The 22111-nt window shown below is 34.7% G+C and overlaps 1 protein-coding gene across 3 annotated transcripts in view; it reads right to left on the bottom strand.

Moving 5' to 3' along the window:
- Positions 1-9663, bottom strand: part of LOC110452038 — a 43207-nt gene extending 33544 nt beyond the window's left edge. For 2 of the 3 annotated variants that reach the window (XR_002463126.1, XM_021500301.1), the window contains exon 1: positions 9419-9662. The gene's annotated coding sequence lies outside the window, so the exon portion shown is untranslated. Of the gene's footprint in view, positions 1-9418 lie in introns of all 3 variants that reach the window. The other variant, XR_002463129.1, reaches the window with a different exon arrangement.
- Positions 9664-22111: the final 12448 nt, after the last annotated feature.

The following is a 22111-nucleotide window of genomic DNA, read 5'->3' on the forward strand; positions in this document are numbered from 1 at the left end:
TGAAACTTCGAGTGATAATGACAATGATCTCCACAAAGGCTTTCATTAGAAAAAATACCATTTAAGTTACGTACACTTATGTGTTTAAAGTGAACGAAATTTTCGAAATATCTTGTTTCTTTATTCATTTAAAGCGAACTTAACCATTTCAGAAAGATAATGTGCATCCGTATGTCAGTTATCAAAACTGTATAAAGTAAAGAGAGAAAAAAAATAGAGCATTATTCTTAACCAGAGACGTTATATTACAATATATACGACTTTGGTGTATAGTCTAAACAGTTGCTCTCGTCTAACGAACCTGTGATTACTAAAATTTAGAACCTATGAAACTTCTTATATAAAAGGCTAAGCGTGATCCGGTTGTTAAATATATGAATTATCAGAATTAATATTGAATATTGTATTACCTGTCTTCAGACAGAGACATATAAAGCCGTAAGTAGTATATACGTTTCCGCTTCAGGTCAACCATGACAATCAGAATAATATATAAACTAAAGGTATTTTGTTTTGGTTTCCTTTATATCATAACCAGAGACCTTCTCTGTATTAACGTAATATGTTAGGTATCAGTACATTTTACTCATAGTTCCAGTAGTATTAGTAATCATTATCATATACATATATAGATAAAATATATTGCCGTGTGAATGATGTAATTGATATACAGTAGGTGTTAAGATAAGTTCTGTGCACTGATCTTACACGAAAATGGCACCGTTTCATTGGTTGATATACCTGTCAATCACGCGCGGTAGAGAGGTGGGCCCTCGCGATGATTGGTTGATGTTCTTGTCGATGCTCCGCTGTTGTTTGATTGACAAGAATATCACGGGCCGTAATTCTCGTCACACTCTGGTGCATGCTGTGTACACAACCGCCAGTCATGTCGTCGTTGAACAGCACTACTACGTGATCTGTTTCTGTGCCGGATTATATATATTGCAAAGTTACTGTACCGCTACGGTCCAAATATACGGAAATGTATCAGTAAAAATATTTACAAAATAACTTCAACGTTGGTGTCTTCTGTGTTTGAATGTCAATAAAACGTATAGCATATTTTCGGTATTACCGTTTAATGACAAATCGACGACACTGTGTCGTCCTTATGTTAGGTCGAAAATTCAAATAAACAACAAAATACCGACAGTTACACATTTGATATTATTCAATACAGTACTTATTGATGTGTAATGCCACGGACTTAGATATAATTAAACATCTTTGTTCAATAATGAAAAGCATCTCGATCCACTCCTTGAGCCGGCTTAGGTGTGAAATTTGCGACAGGTACAAAATACTAAACACACCTGTGTCCAGTGCTTGATTGATAGGTTTTGCGTCCGCTTCACTACCGAGTAGTTCGGTCAATCACTGGTAAGATGTACAGGTGTGAAAACCACGTGATTATGTGGATATCCAATGCAATAACCTGAATTGAATTAATAATGTTTAATAAGATACAATGTATCATAAACAAAATTATAGCGGATACGTACGTATATACTGGTTTTATTCGTCTTTGATTAGAATTATGATAACGGAATATTTTCAGTATATAGGTTGTTTCTATAATTTTGTAGAGGTAGGGGTGCTGCCATGATATAAATGTAAATTAGAAATGTTTTATAATACTTTGGCAGTGCGATCACATTACATTATTACCATGCTGATATGATATTTAAACATTATTAGCTGTATACATGGATAATTACAATGGCACATGTAGTCACAGGTAAAGCATAGTTTCAGGTAGATTCAAGCATATCACACCTGCCGGTTGAAATAACAGACCTGTGCTCTAAGGGGGTTAGAGGTGTGATCAAACACCACACAAGTTCTGTATTACCACTGTCATAATTATGCTGTAATGAGTTAATTGGAGATTCCCAGGTAAGACCCACAGGTAAGAAAACTGTACCTGGTAATCCAATTCAATTCAGTTTATTGCTTTGAAAAGCCACATAATCACGTGGTTTCACACCTGTATATTTTACCTGTGATTATCCAAACTACTCGGTAGTGAAGCGGACGCAAAACCTATCAATCAAGCACTGGACACGGTGTGTTTAGTGTGATGTACCTGTACCCAAATTTTAAAACTAAGCCGGCTAAAGGAGTGGATCGAGTTGCTTTACATTATTGAACCAAGATGTTAAATTATAACTTGTGTATATTACATGTATATGGAGAGAAAAAGTTTAACCTTCATAATTCAATTATATTTTCGAGATAAATATAATCACGGACTCAGATTATCTAAGTCCTCGATATAACTTAGCATCGCATCAATAAGTACTGTATTGTATAATGATATTCAATGTGTAACTGTCGGTATTTTGTTGTTTATTTGAATTGTCGACCTAACATAAGGACGACACAGTGTAGTCAATTTGTCATTAAACGGTAATACCGAAAATATGCTATACGTTTTTTTGACACTCAAACACAGAAGACACCAACGTTGAAGTTATTTGTTAACATTTTTCACTGATACATTTCCGTATATTTGGACTGTAACGGTACAGTAACTTTGCAATATATATAATCCTGCACAGAAACTGGTCACGTAGTAGTGCTGTTCAACGACGACATGATTGGCGTTTGTGTACACAGCATGACAAAAGGTGATTACGTGTTGTCATCCAATTATAGGCTAATGTCGATTGGATGTCTTGTGATATATATTAACCCTTATAATAATAATTTATTTTATTAAAGAGTCACATATCCATTCACAATTTAAAGTTTCTAGTTGAAACAAAATTGATAGAATTAATTATCCGGCCAAGTTGACCTATGAGACACTATTTCAACGTTAAATACAGATTACTGTAAAAGCATAATATTTCGTTGGGGATTTAATTTCGTTTATTTCGTGGTTTAAAGAAAACCATGAAATATAATCCCAACGAAATTTTAATCGCACGAAATAGAAATTAGCGAAAATATGAAATAAACTATTACTTTAATTACAAACCATGCTGTATTTACATTTAGACACAGGTCATGATAAACGGTGTACTTATCGTCACAGACACAGAGTTAAACACTTATAACTATAGCGCGTCAATCAAGCGTTTGTTACATCGCTCTTTGTATGTAAATTATAGAGCATGACGGATTTGACCGATACCCATAGTGTGAGTTTATCTCGCCGGGTCTTACCTGAACCTCGCAAGCAGTACGGTGACCATCGGGCGATGGTCGATCTATTGTTTTCCACTGACTGGGGTGAAGCGAGGTGTGAAAATTTCACCTGGAGTGGATGGGTGATCACCTCGGGCGATGTACGGTAAGTCTTATTGTCCAGGTGTCAAACATAAAATAACTGGGTTTGAAAATATTGATTTCACGAAATATTTTCCCCACGAACTTGTCCCAAATCCAAAACAACGAAATTTAACCACCAACGTAAATATATGCTTTTACAGTATACTATGATTTAAAAATTAAAGTACAAATCAACTTCTCCACGGTCGGTTGCTGGTTACTTAATCAGATAATGAAATAACAAGATTTTTCCTTTGTTAAAGAAATAATTAACTGGGCCAACCTACCTGCAAACATATAAACATGCACACGTATGTACAATCAATCATATCAACATGTTTTTTTCATAACAACCACTTACCTATACATTCAACAACATTTTGCACATACTTGTACAATTATACCCTCTTGTCAAATACAGCTTTTTATACATTACATACCAAGTCAACCCACTTTTTCACTAACATTTTATGCGAGGACCAGGCTGCCTGCGCTAAGTAAAACGAATTCAGTACAAATGTCACTTTAGTATTTGAACATTGTGTTAGCAGGAAAAAAGTATTTCAGTATTAGCAATAGCAAAACAGTCCTATAAATAAATATTTGCTTTTGTCTATTATATTTTAACATGAACACCGATAATTCTCATAATACATTGTCACAGTTCCTTAGTTTAATGATTTTTCCTTGACGCTTACACATAGTGATTACATTTAATTATCCTTCAATGCTTAGTTAGAAAGTTCATACAGACCAACAGCTATATTTATACACCTACAATTTCAACATACATGTCCAATACAATGTACATCCACATGTAAGGTTTCTGTGCACGATTATACATTACAAACAAAGTAAACCTACTTTCTCATAATAAAATTGTATGCATGGGATGCTTGCACCAATTAAAAAAGAATTCAGAACGGAATTCAGAACGAATGTCACTTTCAAGTTTAAATATATTGTACAACAGGAAACAGAAAAAGAAATACCAAATGTCACTGCGACTACATGCACCAGAATGTGACGAGAATTACGGCCCGTGATATTCTTGTCAATGAAACAACAGCGGAGCATCGACAAGAACATCAACCAATCACCGCGAGGGCCCACCTCTCTACCGCGCGTGATTGACAGGTATATCAACCAATGAAACGGTGCCATTTTCGTGTAAGATCAGTGCACAGAACTTATCTTAACACATATTGTATATCAATTACATCATTCACACGGCAATATATTTTATCTTTATATGTATTTGATAATGATTACTAATACTACTGGAACTATGAGTGAAATGTACTGATACCTAATATATTACGTTAATACAGAGAAGGTATCTTGTTATGATAGAAAGGAAACCAAAACAAAATACCTTTAGTTTATATATTATTCTGATTGTCATGGTTGACCTGAAGCGGAAACGTATATACTACTTACGGCTTTATATGTCTCTGTCTGAAGACAGGTAATACAATATTCAATATTAATTCTGATAATTCATATATTTAACAACCGGATCACGCTTTACCTTTTAGATAAGAAGTTTCATAGGTTCTAAATTTTAGTAATCACAGGTTCGTTAGACGAGAGCACCTGTTTAGACTATACACAAAGTCGTATATATTGTAATATAACGTCTCTGGTTAAGAATAACGCTCTATTTTTTTTCTCATTTTATTTTATACAGTTTTGATAACTGACATACGGATGCACATTATCTTTCTGAAATGGTTAAGTTCGCTTTAAATGAATAAAGAAACAAGATATTTCGAAATTTCGTTCACTTTAAACACATAAACGTAACTTAAATGGTATTTTTTCTAATGAAAGCCTTTGTGGAGATCATTGTCATTATCACTCGAAGTTTCAACAACCCGGGAGTTTACATTGCTGTTTTAGGAAGTTAACAAGAGTACCTCGGATACCTAACTCATTAGTGTATTCATGCAAAAAATACATTGTTGAAATGTAAACATACATTGTTGAAATTCATACATTCCGATGACGTCACGTTGTTGACTGACAGGACGGCTGGATTGTGTGTTCATTTATATACGTTTACTTTGATGACATAAATGGACGCGTTTTATGTTAAGAAAAAGGCTATATAAGGATTAACTTTCTATTCAGTTTAGGTTATCGGGTGATAACTACAATGGAACCCGGGTAAATTATTTCTTCTTTATCGGCTTCGCCGATTATTTATCACCCGATAACCTAAACTAAATAGAAAGTTAAACCTTAAATATTATAACATGAAACATGTACTCAGAAGGGATATTCTTACGACAGTACAGGGAAGATAAAGTTCCATTTAATTACAATTATATAAGTTATGATTAAAAAAACCAAATATGAATAAAATACATTTTTGTTAAATACAATAGAAATTAAAAGCTGAGAGGACAGGTGATCGGGAATCTCCTTACTAAGAGGATTATATAAACCACAAAACTATTAACAACATTAAAAACGATTGAAAGGTATATAAAGCAAAATAGGAACGTAAACTGTCTTAACATATATATATATATACAGTGGTTCGTTTATGAACATTTACACAATCGGTTCATCATTTGCACGAGTTTATCAATAAATACTGGACAACTAGTACCTCGGACCGAACGGAGCCGGGGGATATAGTTTACGTAATATAAGTTGTATACGACATCGGGACGTACTTATCGTTCGTCATTAAATATCGTTAATATTGAGAGTTCATATTGTGTCTTTGATTATTATATGAGTGATCAGAGACGTATATACTGGCTTCATGTGTCCCTGGAGTGATGTATCAAAGCACCAGTTCAGCAATACGGTAAAAGTTATGCATTATTCTCAAATGGTCGTTCATTTCGATCCTAACCCTGGCCGTAGTACAAAATAAGCATTATTTCCTTGGTCTTTATTTATTTCATTCGAAGTAAATATAAGTGTACTATCGACCTGTGTTATTATATCGTTTTGATTACGGAATTAGAGCGACCGTCTTTGCATAGCTATACCGACAACACGGCCAGCAAGGCAGGGACTATAGACTGCCTCACCTGTACGGGCTTCGCCGGAGCGCGGCTACATCAAAGGGAATACCGCTGTGCGAGTGAGCGGGACAACGACTTAATTTTCGGGGGCCAACAACCAGTTTTCGGGAACAAAGGCACAATCTTATTGAATTGTTATGTTCCTGAAAATTGGTTGTTGTCCCTGAAAATTGGTTGTTGTTCCTGAAAACTGGTCCATGTCCCGATAACTTGGATATGGTTTTTAAATTTAAATGGTGCTCCGCTAATTTGGAGAGTATTTCCGTAATTTGGGCCATGCAAATATGATTTAGATTGTACATCATTAAGTTAGCCATGCATAGATTATTTAGCTGGTACGTCATTAAGTTGGGTCATGAATTTATGATTTAGACTGTGTTTTGTAAAATTCAATGCTAATTGAAGTTTACTGGTATAATAAGGTAGATTAAGTCGTAGAATTGATTTTTTCGTCCTTAAGTGTTTCTCAGTGTATCCCATCCTAAGATAACAGGATATCTTCTTGCATTGCCATCTTTACAAAGATGATACGTTTATCATATATGTATCGTTCATAAATGGAAATGGAAACATGAAAACGTCAGTTTGTTCCAAGCAACAAGTATTGATACAGACTTAATCGAAAACTCAAAAAATAGTTTTCTTCTGTTTAAAGGCTAACACCAGTATTTCCAACACAAAATCCCCCATGTCCCCCTGTCGCCTGCCCTCGTCCCCCCGTCCCCCCGTCCCCTCCACATCCCTCCCCGTCCCCTGTACATGGAAATGGCGCCAGCTACAAATTTATAGAATATTCAGAAAATGCGTTCTTACATAAATAAGTGTTCGAGCATAAGAAAGTCCTCTGAGTAAACCATTACGTTTTGTTGAAACTATAAAATGTTTTGTCGGTTATTATTTACATCTCGAATACTTCGGTCACAATTGTTTTCGACTGTACTGTTTTGGTTTTACGTAGTTTTAGGAGCTGATCCATCAACGTAAATGTTTGCTGGTTAGAGAACAGATGCCCTGATTGAAAGATTAACTGATATTTTATGAGACAACCTAACGTTATTATGGAAGTCTCAAATCGGAATAAAATTAAATCATCATGCATATTAAAATGTACTAATATTCTACTGTGTGTGGAAATATTTTAACTTTATCATTGCATTTGCAAGCTTCATGTAAAGTAGAACTTTTATTGTTTTTATATTTGCTAGTGTAAATACAACCTACACTGGGTTTATATATTGTTAATGTAAAGAATAATTGTTATTGTTTGTATATTTGTTAGTGTAATTACAAACTACACTGGGTTGGTATATTGTTAATGTAAAGAATAATTGTTATTATTTGTATATTTGTTAGTGTGAATACAAACTACACTGGGTTTATAAATTGTTAATGTAAAGAATAATTGTTATTGTTTGTATATTTGTTAGTGTGAATACAAACTACACTGGGTTTATATATTGTTAGTGTATAGAATAATTGTTATTGTTTGTAAATTTGTTAGTGTAAATGCTACCTACACTGGGTTTATATATTGTTAATGTAAAGAATAATTGTTATTATTTGTATATTTGTTAGTGTGAATACAAACTACACTGGGTTTATAAATTGTTAATGTAAAGAATAATTGTTATTGTTTGTATATTTGTTAGTGTAATTACAAACTACACTGGGTTGGTATATTGTTAATGTAAAGAATACTTGTTATTGTTTGTATATTTGTTAGTGTGAATACAAACTACACTGGGTTTATAAATTGTTAATGTAAAGAATAATTGTTATTGTTTGTATATTTGTTAGTGTGAATACAATCTACCCTGTGTTAATATATTGTGTAGTATAGCTTTTATACATTACGCTTTCGATTGGTATATTGTCACACAAGAATATATATACTGTAACACTTGATAGGTCAACATGTCAATATCATTACTAAACTTAGAACAACTTGTTAAGAATAGCTTTAATTGTAACGTATGTATATGTGTGAAAGTAAAATTGTTTAATGTACAAGCCCTGATCTTTATAAGCTGTTACATGTACTCTCTTTTTAAGATATACATACCAATACCCACATGTCTGGCAAACAATTTATTAATATAAGATGTTTTACTATCATGTCTGTGATAATGTTGAAATTGTAATTTTACTAACTGATATTTTACTAACAAGAGGACCCTGTGGAAGATAGGCTTTGTAGAACAGGTTTTATTCTCAGAAAATATAGTTTATTATTTTTATTATTTTAAAATTATCTTTAGCGTCTGACTGTTGTAATCTGGTAAACTGGTTTCATAAAAGTCACACGAGGCCACTCGAGATTATTATTATTGTTATTATTATAGTACATATTGTTACACAACCGTACATACGGCTGGGTGTGAACGTGACATTGTGTGTAATATGATAATGTTCCTTGTAACGTTTGATTGGTTATTCAGAAAGTATTGTAGACAATCCACTTACAGCTTTTACACACACGTTATCTTAATTCTTAGGTTCGTAACTGCTTTCGTTCTTAAACTTGATAGTGAAAACTACGATGGCCGACAAGAGCCTGACAAAAAGATATGAATTTTCATATCTTTTTGTACCACGGTACACTTTGAAATGGTACACAAATATATACTGTGCAAATTTGTATTTGAAAATTCAAATCTTTGTGTACCATGTAAAAGTGTACCATGGTCAAAAAGATATGGAAAATCATATCTTTTTGTCAGGCTCTTGTCGGCCATTGTAGAAAACAAATCAACATACATGTGGGTTAAACAATGTATGTTTTAAGACTTAGACAGGACAAGGGAGGTGATGTCTAAACAGTCATTACTGGTAATCTGTCTGAAGAGATAACCGGGCAATACAGCTATAAGGGGTAATTATAATTTATGTGCCACACTATTTCGATAGATTTGCCTGCTATTCATAATATTTATATTGCCAGTATTATTGTACGGTTGTACTAGATACGAGATATACAAAGTCGGTCAACCCACAAGTATCACCTCTACATAAGGAAAAGAATACTTAATTGCACTTACAGTGACTAAACACTACCTTAAACGTAATTCGGGAAGATTTTCTAATATATAACTCACCTTGTCGTTTGTGACCAGGTAAATATCCATGGGTTATTCGCCGAACCTTCGATTTGCCGGACAATCCGGAAGTAAATTCCTCATGCGTTATCGGCTATATATGATTCGAGCCTTAACACATACCCGTATACCTGGTGTCTATTTTTAGGTCAATCTTTGTAGTTCTACACCCTGGATTTAACACACATAGCACCATTATACACGCGGTAACGATGAGGTCCGACATCCACTGTAGTTATGTCTGTTAATGTTGAGACGTGTATATATTTAAAGATAAATTGAGTCTAATCTGAAGACAAAGTTTGATCAAATGTTTTTACTGTTGATATGACTGTATACGGCTATCAAACACGCATGTGTAACAGGTGTCTATCAATGGAACACTTTGCATAACACGAAGACTTTTAAAGGAACACATCGTGAAGCTGGAATGAATGTTGGGTATACGTCACGTGTTCACTTAAGGGGTACGTGCATACTGACTCACCCAATTACCTTAAAGTAAATGCTCCTTTTAGAATACTGAAAATTGTTGTTTGAAATTATATTTGAAAGCAAATGGTCGCAATGAAATTGAAAACAAATTTTAATTAGTGTCGTAATATGTTCTTGGTGTTGAGATAAATAGATATTTCCTTATTTTAATAGATGAGAGCATTTTTTCCCAATCATAATCGGTTATTAATTTCTTCTGTCGTTTATATAGTGATAAAATTGAACATACGCGCGATTAAAGCTGAAATTTCGAAAGGATTTGCTTTTGTCTCCCACGCAATATGCAAAACAAAAAACACAGGTTATACAACGTGTGGTCTTTAGGGTTCTGTGAAAAGACGTCATACTAATTTGGCAATGATGTCAAGAATGCATTTATATAAAGTTATATTCAACGATTCATGACTCTCTGATGCTCCGTTCCTCAATCAGGGATGTGAAAGTACTATACAAAATGTAACCAAATTCTATCAGATGTACATGGTAAGTCCATGTAGGTAAATTGAGATCCACTGTAAATTGTCAAAAAAATAGTTATGAATATGAAAAAAGGAATGCATAAACGATTTCCCCCTCTTTGTTATTCGTCATATAGCTACATTATGAAAACGCTTTGGCCTGGTAAAACCTCTGACACAGCTTTAGACAAAAACATCAATAGTAACATCATAGTACAAATATCTATATACAGCTTATTATTTTTCTTTGTAGGAATATATAGAATATTTCATAAACTAAGAATTACTTAATATATAATACAACATGTTCTCCGTCACATTCTTAGATTTGGGAAGAGATACAATACTTTTCATTGAACAATTGTATATTCTGTTTGTAGATTTCAGATTCAGATTTTATTTCCAACACTCAGACACAAGAAAATGTGTAACATGAGGTACATGTACATGAATTCATATATTAAATTTTGACAGGATGGACAGGTGCATGCATGTATACAAGGCAAGATTGTATTGACACTCAGACACATAATATGTGTTACATGAGGAAATAAAGTTGCAGATATGGAAAATGAAGTACAATGGACAGTTCAATTTAGAATCGGTACGGTATAGTAACATGATATGACATACAATGGAAAATACAAAACAAACATAAAAAACAACCATACATATAATTCACAAGTTATTCAACTATTAACAGTTATACATATGCATCATTCACAAAAGAGGAGCCATTTTGGTTAGGAAAATAGATAAACCTGTCAGAACTCGTTGATTGCATAATGATAAAAGACCTTTAAACTTATAAATATTTGGGTTTGTGCAATAATAACGGGGAATATATTTGTTACGTAAGGTGGATATAGTTATATTATTACATTCAAATATATAATGAAATTCATCTCCGACACTTTCCGCGCACAAATTACATAGTCGATTATCTCGGGGTATGTTATACCATCTACCTGTTTCAATTGGAAACTTCAAATTCGAGGTGCGCAGTTTTGTTATTGGTGTTCTGATATGTTCTGGCAGATTTAATAAATATTTTTCTAGACCAAATTCCGTTTTAAATAGAGTGTAGAACTGCCCACGAGATGAGCTAGTAATGTCATCGAACCATTGCTGTACAAAGTGATCGTTAAGCCGTTGTTTTAAAATGCATTTGTAAAATCCATCAGGCATATGTAATTTATTATCAAATATGTAAGAAAATCCCGTTTCATTGAAAATACCTTTTATATAGTTAATCCATTTGAACTGAAGAGTATCATCGTTTTGCATATGTAAAGCTAGTCGTAGTAATATGCTGCTGAGTTTGTTTTCATTACTAATTATTCTATTCCAAAAACCTAACATTCTTAGTTTAACATTTATTTCCAATGGCACACGACCTAGCTCGCCATAAATCATAAAATTAGGCGTTGTGGATCTCACTTTAAGAATTCTTTTACAAAATTTGAGATGAATCTGTTCGATTATTTTCAGGTTTTCGAATCCCCATACATCCGATCCATACAATAGAATCGGTTCCACTAAAGAATCAAATAGTTTTAATTGTAAATCTATAGGAAGAGAAAGGTTCCTGATTTTTTTGTAGATAGCAAATATTGACTTTTGGGCCTGGTTGATCAATCTGCGTCTTGCGTTTACAAAACTGCCATTGTAATTAAATGTTATTCCTAAGTAAGTAAAATTATCTACAATTTCTAAAATTTCATTTTGTAATACAAATACATGTTGTTGTTTACTTTTCCTCTTGCGAAAAACCATGACTTTTGTTTTATTTACATTTATATTAAGCTTCCAAATCTTACAATACTGCTGGAATACATTCAAAGCACTCTGCAGTCCCTCTGGACTTTCTGAAAATAGGACACTGTCATCAGCGTATAGGAGTACAAAAATTTCTACAAAAATATGTAGTTCATTATACAGCTTATCCCGTACATTTTCGAGTGGAACACAACTTAAAGAAGCAAAATAACTTTCAATGTCATTAAGAAATACTGAAAAAAGAAAGGGGGATAAATTTTCCCCTTGTCTAACCCCGATCAAGCAGGGGAAAAAATCTGACGTTTTCGAGTTGAATTGAACACAGGATTTAATATTATTATACATGTTATAGATAACTTTGAAACATTTCCCGTTTATATTGCTGCTATGTAATTTTTGCCACAGACCTGCTCTCCAGACGGTATCAAATGCCTTTTTAAAATCGATAAAGGTACAGTATAGCTTTTTGCCACTTGAAAGATATATAGAAATGAGAATATGCATAATAAAAACGTTGTCTATAGTTGAATGACCTTTTCTGAACCCTGCTTGACTTCGAGATATTAAATCAATTTGTTTTTCATATTCATTAAGACGGGTATTGATGATTGAAGTAAATAGTTTACCAAGACAACTAATTAAAGTGATAGCTCTATAATTATCAGGGTCTTCTGGACTTCCCTTATTTTTGTATATTGGTTTGATAATGCCGACACTCCAACTTTCCGGAATAATTCCCGTGTCTAATATTATATTGAACAATTTACAATAGACTGTGGTCATTTCCGGTGGGGAATTTTTCAGATATTCATTTAAAACGCGGTCCGGGCCGGACGCTTTATTATTTTTTAATGATTTAATAGCTTTTTGTATTTCTGATTCAGTAATTGGTACATTCAATGTATTGTTGACGTCATCATCATTATCAAAACTGTCGTTATCAACCTCGTCATTATTACTGTCCTCTTCGAGTGAATTAAGTTTCTTAAAATAGTCATATAGGTCGTCAATAGGTATGTCTGGTGTAGTATTTTTATTTTGTGAAAATTTATTAAGTGTTTTCCAGAATGCTTTAGGGTCTCGTTTGGAATTCTCTCTTAATTCTTTTGTGCATTTCTCTTGATATTTTTTGTAATTTTTCCTTAGTTGTTTTCTGTATTCTCTCCCTTTTTTATTCATCGTGTGCTTGGTTTCCGTTAACTTGTTAAATTTATATCTAATTTTATATTTATTAAAGGCGTTTCTAGCAAGTTTACAATCGTGGTTAAACCATGGCTTATTTACATTTTTGTACTTATTTTTACGACGGTGCGACACACCTATTGTATTAGTGGCGCTATTTGTTAACACAGTAGATATGTCGGTCACTAGACCATTAACCTGTTCTTTGGTGATAGTATCACTAAGTAAAACATTATTTAGATTTATATTAATACTATGTAAGTTGTTTTTCACTTCTTGTGAAAAATTTGCCGATTTCATGTAATCCCATCTGATATAGTCTCCCTCTGAAAGACTTTCTTTTTCGTTAATATTTTTTTTTCCCGGAAACATACACGAGAAATTTATTAGATTATGCACGTCTGAAAAGAGTGGGTTAAAATCATTAATTTCAAAATATGTTATTAACGGGAACAAATCAGCAGTCAATATAAGGTAATCGACAACACTAGAATCTTTACAGGTAGTTCTCCCTATATACTTATCACAAGAAACTCGTCCATTTGCGATAAATAAAGAGCATCGTTTGCACATTTCGATTAGTTTTGACCCATAGTTATTAATACGTCCTTTATCTTGGGTACATCTTGAGAGGGGGATATCATGTTGAACTAATCTCTGGAAAGAAAACATATTGTCGATGATCAAATTGTTTTCAGCAATGTCTAAAATGTCATATAAATTTTCATCGGGTTCAATATAATCTACAACTTTAGAAGTTCTAGAATTAAAATCGCCCACAAGCATGATTTTTTTATTTTCATGTGATAACATAATCAACTCATCCTCAATTTCTGTGAATGCGCTGTCTGAGGAATACTTTGAATTCTCAGGAGGGATATATACACAACCTGTAAGTATATTCTCATTTAGGAGAGACAGGTCTTTAGATATTTCAAGCCACAGAACATATTCAGACTGTGTTTTATGAAAACGTACGTAATTGGATAAGCATTTCTTAAAGATAACAGTTATACCTCCAGATTTACGTTTAAATTTAGTTCTGTATTTTGAAAAGGATACATAACCATTTGGTAGATTCAGTTCATCATATTCATCAATTTTTGTTTCCGCACAAATTAAAACATCATAATTAATGATTAGGTTTTGGAATTCGGGATCAAGTAATTTAGATATTATACCACATACATTTAGGAAGCCAAACTTAAGTTCATTGGACTTATCTGGTCCAAAGTTTGAGGTGTCCGATGTAGTGTCCTATAGGACAGTCTCTCGTTGAGCCGGAGTGTCGTGTTGGGGATCTGATGGGAGGGTGTTAGTCGCGTGTCCTGGAGGAAAGGCGTTGTTAGGAGCGAGAGGGTCGCGATTATCGGCGAGACGTGCATGTGCGCGTTGATTGTCGTAGTAGTGTTCATTGGGTGCGCGTTGACTGCCAGAGGGTGCGCGATGACTGCCAGAGGGTGCGCGATGCCTGCCAGAGGGTGCGCGGTGGCTGCCAGAGGTTGCGCGGTGAACGCCAGGGGGTGCGTGGTGGATGCCTGAGGGTGCGCGATGGTTAGGGTGGTGATTGGCCGGGGGTGGGCGGGTATCCCATCGCTGATTGCCAGATGATTCGGCTGGTTGGTAGGGGCTACCGTTCACATATAATGTATCGTACACTATTTTGGCCGTGTCACCCTTTCGTCTGTACTCTTTCATAATCGGATAGAGGGCAGAACGGCGGTCACTGATCTCAGTTGGATACTGCAGCTGGATGGAGTGTTCCGGTTTATTGCGAAGCTTTTCAGGTGCGGCCTTAAGCACACGATCAAGATCGTTGTGATTTACGAATTTGGCAATAATGCTCCTCGGTTTGCCATCACGACGAGGGCGGAGACGATGCACGTTTTGGAACGCTATGTTTGTATGAAGTATAGTATACCATAACGCTAAAGTCGATGGACATGTTTTTTACATCACATATAAACAGCTGCTCAACAAAGGTAAATTAACCGCTTGGTTAAGTCCATTTAACACATATTCACGATTATTCTATGTTTAACATCAAGATAATGTATGCTCTGTTCATGGTTTAAGATATACCAGTAGACAGGGGTAGAATACCAGCATGTTTACGACCTAACCATACACGTTTCCTGCAGTGGCGTAGCAAACCATTTTTCGGAGTGTATGCTTACATTGATGGACAAAATTCTACCAGGCCCCAGAAGCAATCACCCTAGTTCTGGGAACACCTTTTAGACTGATAATTAACAAGTAAAGTTTTACTAGCTTATAATAAGACTGAAAGGTCCTTAAACAATAATCCGAGGACAACACGGTATAATATGTTCCGTAGGACTAAAAGTTTCAAGAATATTCTTTTTTAATTTCTTTCCTTTTTTATGATTGATACGGGTGGTCCATATCAATCATGAAAATAGAAATTAATAGAAATATATGATTGAAAATATACTAGCATACATGTATGCTACACCACTGTTTTTGATAATACATTAATGCTGACAAGTAAGGGGTATTAACTGCTTATGTTTCAGTAAGATTTAATGAGCAATTTGGCAAGTTCCAAAGCCAGGGAAAGACACTCTCATTCATCAGAGTTAACTCCCGTCATTTCTCAGCACTGTACTTATGTTATTACGACCAATTGGGACATCAAGATCTTCTGACGCCCACGAAATTGACTTTGTCTGCGTGACGAATGAACTTTATTCAACAACACAATATGTGTAACAAAAAGAGCTGTACCAGAACGACACATCTCTTCTGATTAGGAATACAGGTTCAAGACGTGCATACATAACCTAACCTTTCATGACGTCATCAAGGTGATATGACATAGTGCTGAGAACGCCTGGATTATCTTCATGATGTTAATATTTAGAGATTAAGAGACATTAGTTATAACCTACTAGATATTTGTATAATGCATGTATACTTTCGTGTATGATATTACGGTTGGTGCTGTGTCAGGAATGGGAATGCGGCTGACATAGTTTAGGCTTCACTTTAAATAAGTTGTAAACTACCTGTAAAATACAGTTTTTGTAAACATGCATATTTAACATGGTCGTGACCCCGTTTCGGACTTAACATCAATTCATGCTACGCTTGTGGCTAAATGTACAATCCTGATATGACTGCAGCCTTACCTGCCCAAAACAAACACCAAAGAAAACCCACAAAGCTCTACGCGGTGAATTCAACAAAAAAGAGGATGATAACAATACACGTGTAATGTAGTTTTTACTTGTTGAAACATGTTTTGAATGCTTTCACATCATCGCTCTGTTTTAAATAGGTATGAAAGGTGTGATAAGCGTATATTTTACTTACATTTAATATGACATCCTGTAAATAATCCTGTCACGCCCAGTAATACTCTCTCATAATTATGTTGACATATTTATTTTCCCTGTACATGTATAGTATATTAAGGATTGAGTTTTGTAAATTAAAATCCAATACATATTGATTGATTGATAGATACTGGTGGTTATTTTTTATTAGTTCTCAGATTGTACAAGCAGAAAGATAATCAAGAAAAAACACAAAGTTGAAAGTGAACCAAAAGTTTAATAATATTTAAACAGATTCTATTTCAATTAAAACGTTGGTTTGTTTTGGTTGTTGTTGATGGTTTGTTTGTTTTCTACGCCTAATTATTTTTTATGTTTGTGAGAATATAAAACCCTTGTTTGTTTCAATTGCACATACTTTGGCTCGAATATCTGTTGTGACAAAGTCCGGGTCGTGATTGTATTTCATACGATTCTTTTTCGTTCTTGAAAAATATAGAGTTACCGGATTGTGTAATTCATTATAAGTGGTAAATGTAACGTGATTATATTACACTTGTACGTGTTTTAATATTCCAGCTAATATTAATCACTCTGCGAAAAGGCTTTTGATTCTGTATCATTGTCATTTATAAATCAAGTTTTCGAGTTTTTCAATTTTGGTGATTCAATGAAGCAGCGGATAAAATGCTTAAAAATAATCTTTCTTCATTAGTGAACCAAGGTGGAAACTTATCTAAAGCCATAAAATTAGGAAGAGGCTGTCGACAAGGAGACCCGTTATCGCCATTCCTTCTCCGTGCAGAATTATTAGCAATAAAATTAACAATAAATAAACATATAAAAAGGCATCAAAATCAACACTTCGGAACATCTTATATCGTTGACGACACTTCTCTTATAATAGCACTACAATATCACTTAGATAGGCTATACAAGAGCTGAATTGTTTCTGGGAAATATCGGGACTTAAATTAAACTACACAAGTGATATGGAAAGGGGGAAAATTAGTCGATAATCTTGCTCTTTTATGGGGTTGAACACATTTTAATCTGTTGGGAATTCACTTTTATGTTGACCTTAATCAAATTTAAATAAATAGTGGAATAGACGGTATGTAACTCAGATAGGCAGAATGACTGTAATAAAATCTCTACTTTTACCAATACTAAAACATTTATTCATAGGATTGACTTCTCCTAACCAAACTATTATGAGAGAAATTCAAAATATGTTTCTGAATACCTTTTCGGAAGTCAAATAGCTAAAGTAAAAGGAGAAAGGAGAAAAAAAAGGTACATGGATATGTACAATTTGCTGAACAAAAATAGTGTAGTGCCTATATGTCAAATAAAGTGGAATAATGTATTTGGAAATATACCAAGTGAGGATTGGTAGAAAATATACAAACTACCTTTTGACACTAATACAAATTCAAAACTTCAATTGCTTCAATTTAGAATAAATCATCACATATTAGTTACAAACATCTTTTTGATAAAGATAAATTTGGTTCAATCTGATACGTGATGTACAAGGGAATAAGTCCAACTTTTAGTTCCTGCTCTCCAAGTTTGGATCCAAACTACTTGTAACGTAACTTTAAATATATATGTAAAAAAGATTTTATTTTTTTGAAAATAACACAAAATCAACATCTGAATAATAGGGCAGAAAAAGTCATAATTCTAAATATAAAGCACTACATATATTGTCAAAGGTGTTTTTGCAAAGAGCTTTACCTACCTACTCTAATCAGTTAACTGAAAACAGCATATACTATCGGAAAATACATAGCAAACTATATATGACAGGGAACTACGTTGTATCTGTACTGTATTGTAATGTAGTGTGCAAGTGATGAAATAAAATATTGTTTAAACTAAACTAAAATAATTAGATATATATACATACCAAGCAACTATGTTGTCATTATGAATGAAAGCTAAGTAAACCAACTTCTCAATCAGTTTACGCTTTTAAACAAACTATCCCCCAATCCCATTTTCAAATAATTGCAGTCAATTTATTATAGATTAATATTTCTAGGCGTATGTTATGCAAGTTATATTTGTGAACCAAGTTTTAAATTAATGATAAACTGTATTTTTACGGAAAAAAAGAGATTTATGTGTGAAATTTTGGTGAGATGCATCTAGTTTAATTCAAAGCCTTCTTGCAGAACAGAGTTGCACAGAATATTGATGAAACTTGAATACATCATGAACGTATGCTTAATTAAATGAGTGTTGATGTAAAGGGCCGTAGCTGATGTATTCCATCCTCAGACGGTTCCTCATGTATATGATTTGTCTGGAATTAATAAAAAAAAAACACGATAAAAATCACTCTTTTTGGCCCGGACGTACACGCCCAGAGAAGTCTTGATTTGGGGAAAATTGGGTCACCCAGATATTTTCACTTCTGTTCGGGGAATCGAACCCCTACCGTCTTGGTGAACGGCAAGTGCGCTATCCACTGTACCACCCACCCTACAATGAAGAATGTTCTACAAAAAGTTGGGGCTGCCGTTACCTGGACATATTGGGTAGGTTATAAAACATTTTACAAATTTCAGTTCAATAATGGGATTTATAAGTGATTCAAGGATACAATCGGAAGATATCAACGGCTCTCTAGGCTGAGACACTAAAAATTAAATCTAGGCAGACGTTTTGGTAGCCAGTGTCTCTGACAGACTGGTGTCGTTAGTCACAGCTCACGTGATAGAGAGAGCTTGCTTCAAATGTTATGATTTCTTTGATACATGTCGAGTATCGTCATGATTACTTACAATACAGGGTTTACAAATATGTAGGTGTTGAAAAACTGTGGACAAGCTGTATGGTCGTCATCCTGATCTCACTGGGAAATATGATGTTCCTTGGTTGATATGAAGGTCAAGATTCTATCACGACTTGACCTTTCTCTACATACAATGGTGTGCACGTGTCCATGTCAAGGTATGCTTTGTGTGCAGCTTTCCTCGTTTAACGACGTTGGTTTTTCGGTAAGAAAAGACAGTGGTCCTTGTTAAGCAATCAATCGACAAATAAAACTTTGTATATAATCATTGGCAGATCATCTCGAAGTTATTCCAACTCTGTGTGGTTGAACCATTCCTTTTTGAGTTAAGTGTATTGATCATGCGTAATAAGTAATTAAACTTTTCTGTCGTCTGCTCAGAATTCTTTCCTGACTTCCAATTCAAATTACTATGGTTTGTCACGACATTTTCTGAAGATAAAATGCAATTGTTTATGGTCGCTTGCCACTGTGACGGTTCTTTCAAATATATAACGAGGTAATGTGCTGAACCCGAAGGTCATCAAAAGCGTTTGCTTTTTAGTGATATATCGTCAGTTTGTCCATTTTGTATAATTGCTGCTCCTGCACCTTTTCAGTTTTGCGTTTATGTCAGCACAGGTTTCTCTGTCACTAACGATTTCAGACTTATCACCAGTGCCGTTCTGTCTTTCTCTGTCATTAACGATTTCAGACTTATTACCAGTGCCGTTCTGACTTTCTCTGTCACTAACGATTTCAGACTTATTACCAGTGCCGTTCTGTCTTTCCCTGTCACTAACGATTTCAGACTCATCACCAGTGCCGTTCTGTCTTTCTCTTTCACTAACGATTTCAGACTTATTACCAGTGCCGTTCTGTCTTTCCCTGTCACTAACGATTTCAGACTTATTACCAGTGCCGTTCTGTCTTTCTCTGTCACTACGGTTTCAGACTTATTACCAATGCCCTTCTGTCTTTCTCTGTCACTAACGATTTCAGACTTATCACCAGTGCCGTTCTCTCTTTCTCTGTCATTAACGATTTCAGACTTATTACCAGTGCCGTTCTGTCTTTCTCTGTCATTAACGATTTCAGACTTATTACCAGTGCCGTTCTGACTTTCTCTGTCACTAACGATTTCAGACTTATTACCAGTGCCGCTCTGTCTTTCTCTATCACTAACGATTTCAGACTTATTACCAGTGCCGTTCTGACTTTCTCTGTCACTAACGATTTCAGACTTATTACCAGTGCCGCTCTGTCTTTCTCTATCACTAACGATTTCAGACTTATTACCAGTGCCGTTCTGACTTTCTCTGTCACTAACGATTTCAGACTTATTACCAGTGCCGCTCTGTCTTTCTCTATCACTAACGATTTCAGACTTATTACCAGTGCCGTTCTGTCTTTCTCTTTCACTAACGATTTCAGACTTATTACCAGTGCCGCTCTGTCTTTCTCTATCACTAACGATTTCAGACTTATTACCAGTGCCGCTCTGTCTTTCTCTATCACTAACGATTTCAGACTTATTACCAGTGCCGTTCTGTCTTTCTCTTTCACTAACGATTTCAGACTTATTACCAGTGCCGTTCTGTCTTTCCCTGTCACTAACGATTTCAGCCTTATAACCAGTGCCGTTCTGTCTTTCTCTTTCACTAACGATTTCAGACTTATTACCAGTGCCGTTCTGACTTTCTCTGTCACTAACGATTTCAGACTTATTACCAGTGCCGCTCTGTCTTTCTCTATCACTAACGATTTCAGACTTATTACCAGTGCCGTTCTGTCTTTCTCTGTCACTAACGATTTCAGACTTATTACCAGTGCCGTTCTGTCTTTCCCTGTCACTAACGATTTCAGACTTATCACCAGTGCCGTTCTGTCTTTCTCTTTCACTAACGATTTCAGACTTATTACCAGTGCCGTTCTGTCTTTCCATGTCCGCATTCTGAGTTTAAGAGAGTGTTAACAAACTCTGTTGAGAAGAATCTTGAGACTTTGGTCCTGTTCCACGAGGTCCTTCCCCATATGATGAGTGTGCACCTCTGTTGTTGACTTTGTTCAAAATAGAAGTTCTCTAAGGCTGTTCCTTGCTTTGCATTCTCATTGTCGATGTGTGGTTGTCACAATCCTGACTTGGCCTCTCCATTGGAAAATACTTTGGTTTCCTAATGTTTGCAGTAACGCCCTCTATAGTCCATTTATAGTACAGTGTTCCCTCTGTATTGCCTCGTTCGAGTATTTTGACCGAACACATACACATACCTGTTTACTGGGTTTTACCACGGTGACCGTTGGGTTTACCTGGGGTGAGGTTGGGGTGTCTCTCCCGATTGTTTTACAACTCAATCGCTGATAGTTCCTTCAGTAGTAGCTGCCTGAATATTACGTTCTGTGTTTTTTTCAACAGCTTTGTAGAATTTTAAAATTACGTTGAAAAAAGTCAATGTCAAAAAAAGGTTTAAATCCTGCTAGTTTCGTTTTTGATGTGGGAATTTAACTTGAGCTGGAACATACAGTTTCTGTGAAAAAAAAAGAAAAAATATATTCGCAATTTCCTGTACAGTGTTAGCAAGGTTTACCAATATCTCGACAGTTCATTTTGTCGTTACAGATTTGCTGCAGTAATCGACCATTTCAAATGCAAGTGACACAAACTCATTAACTTTTGAATCGATTTTATGTTATG

Source organism: Mizuhopecten yessoensis, unplaced genomic scaffold (assembly GCF_002113885.1).
Source record: "Mizuhopecten yessoensis strain PY_sf001 unplaced genomic scaffold, ASM211388v2 scaffold6363, whole genome shotgun sequence".
Lineage (NCBI taxonomy): Eukaryota > Metazoa > Mollusca > Bivalvia > Pectinida > Pectinidae > Mizuhopecten > Mizuhopecten yessoensis.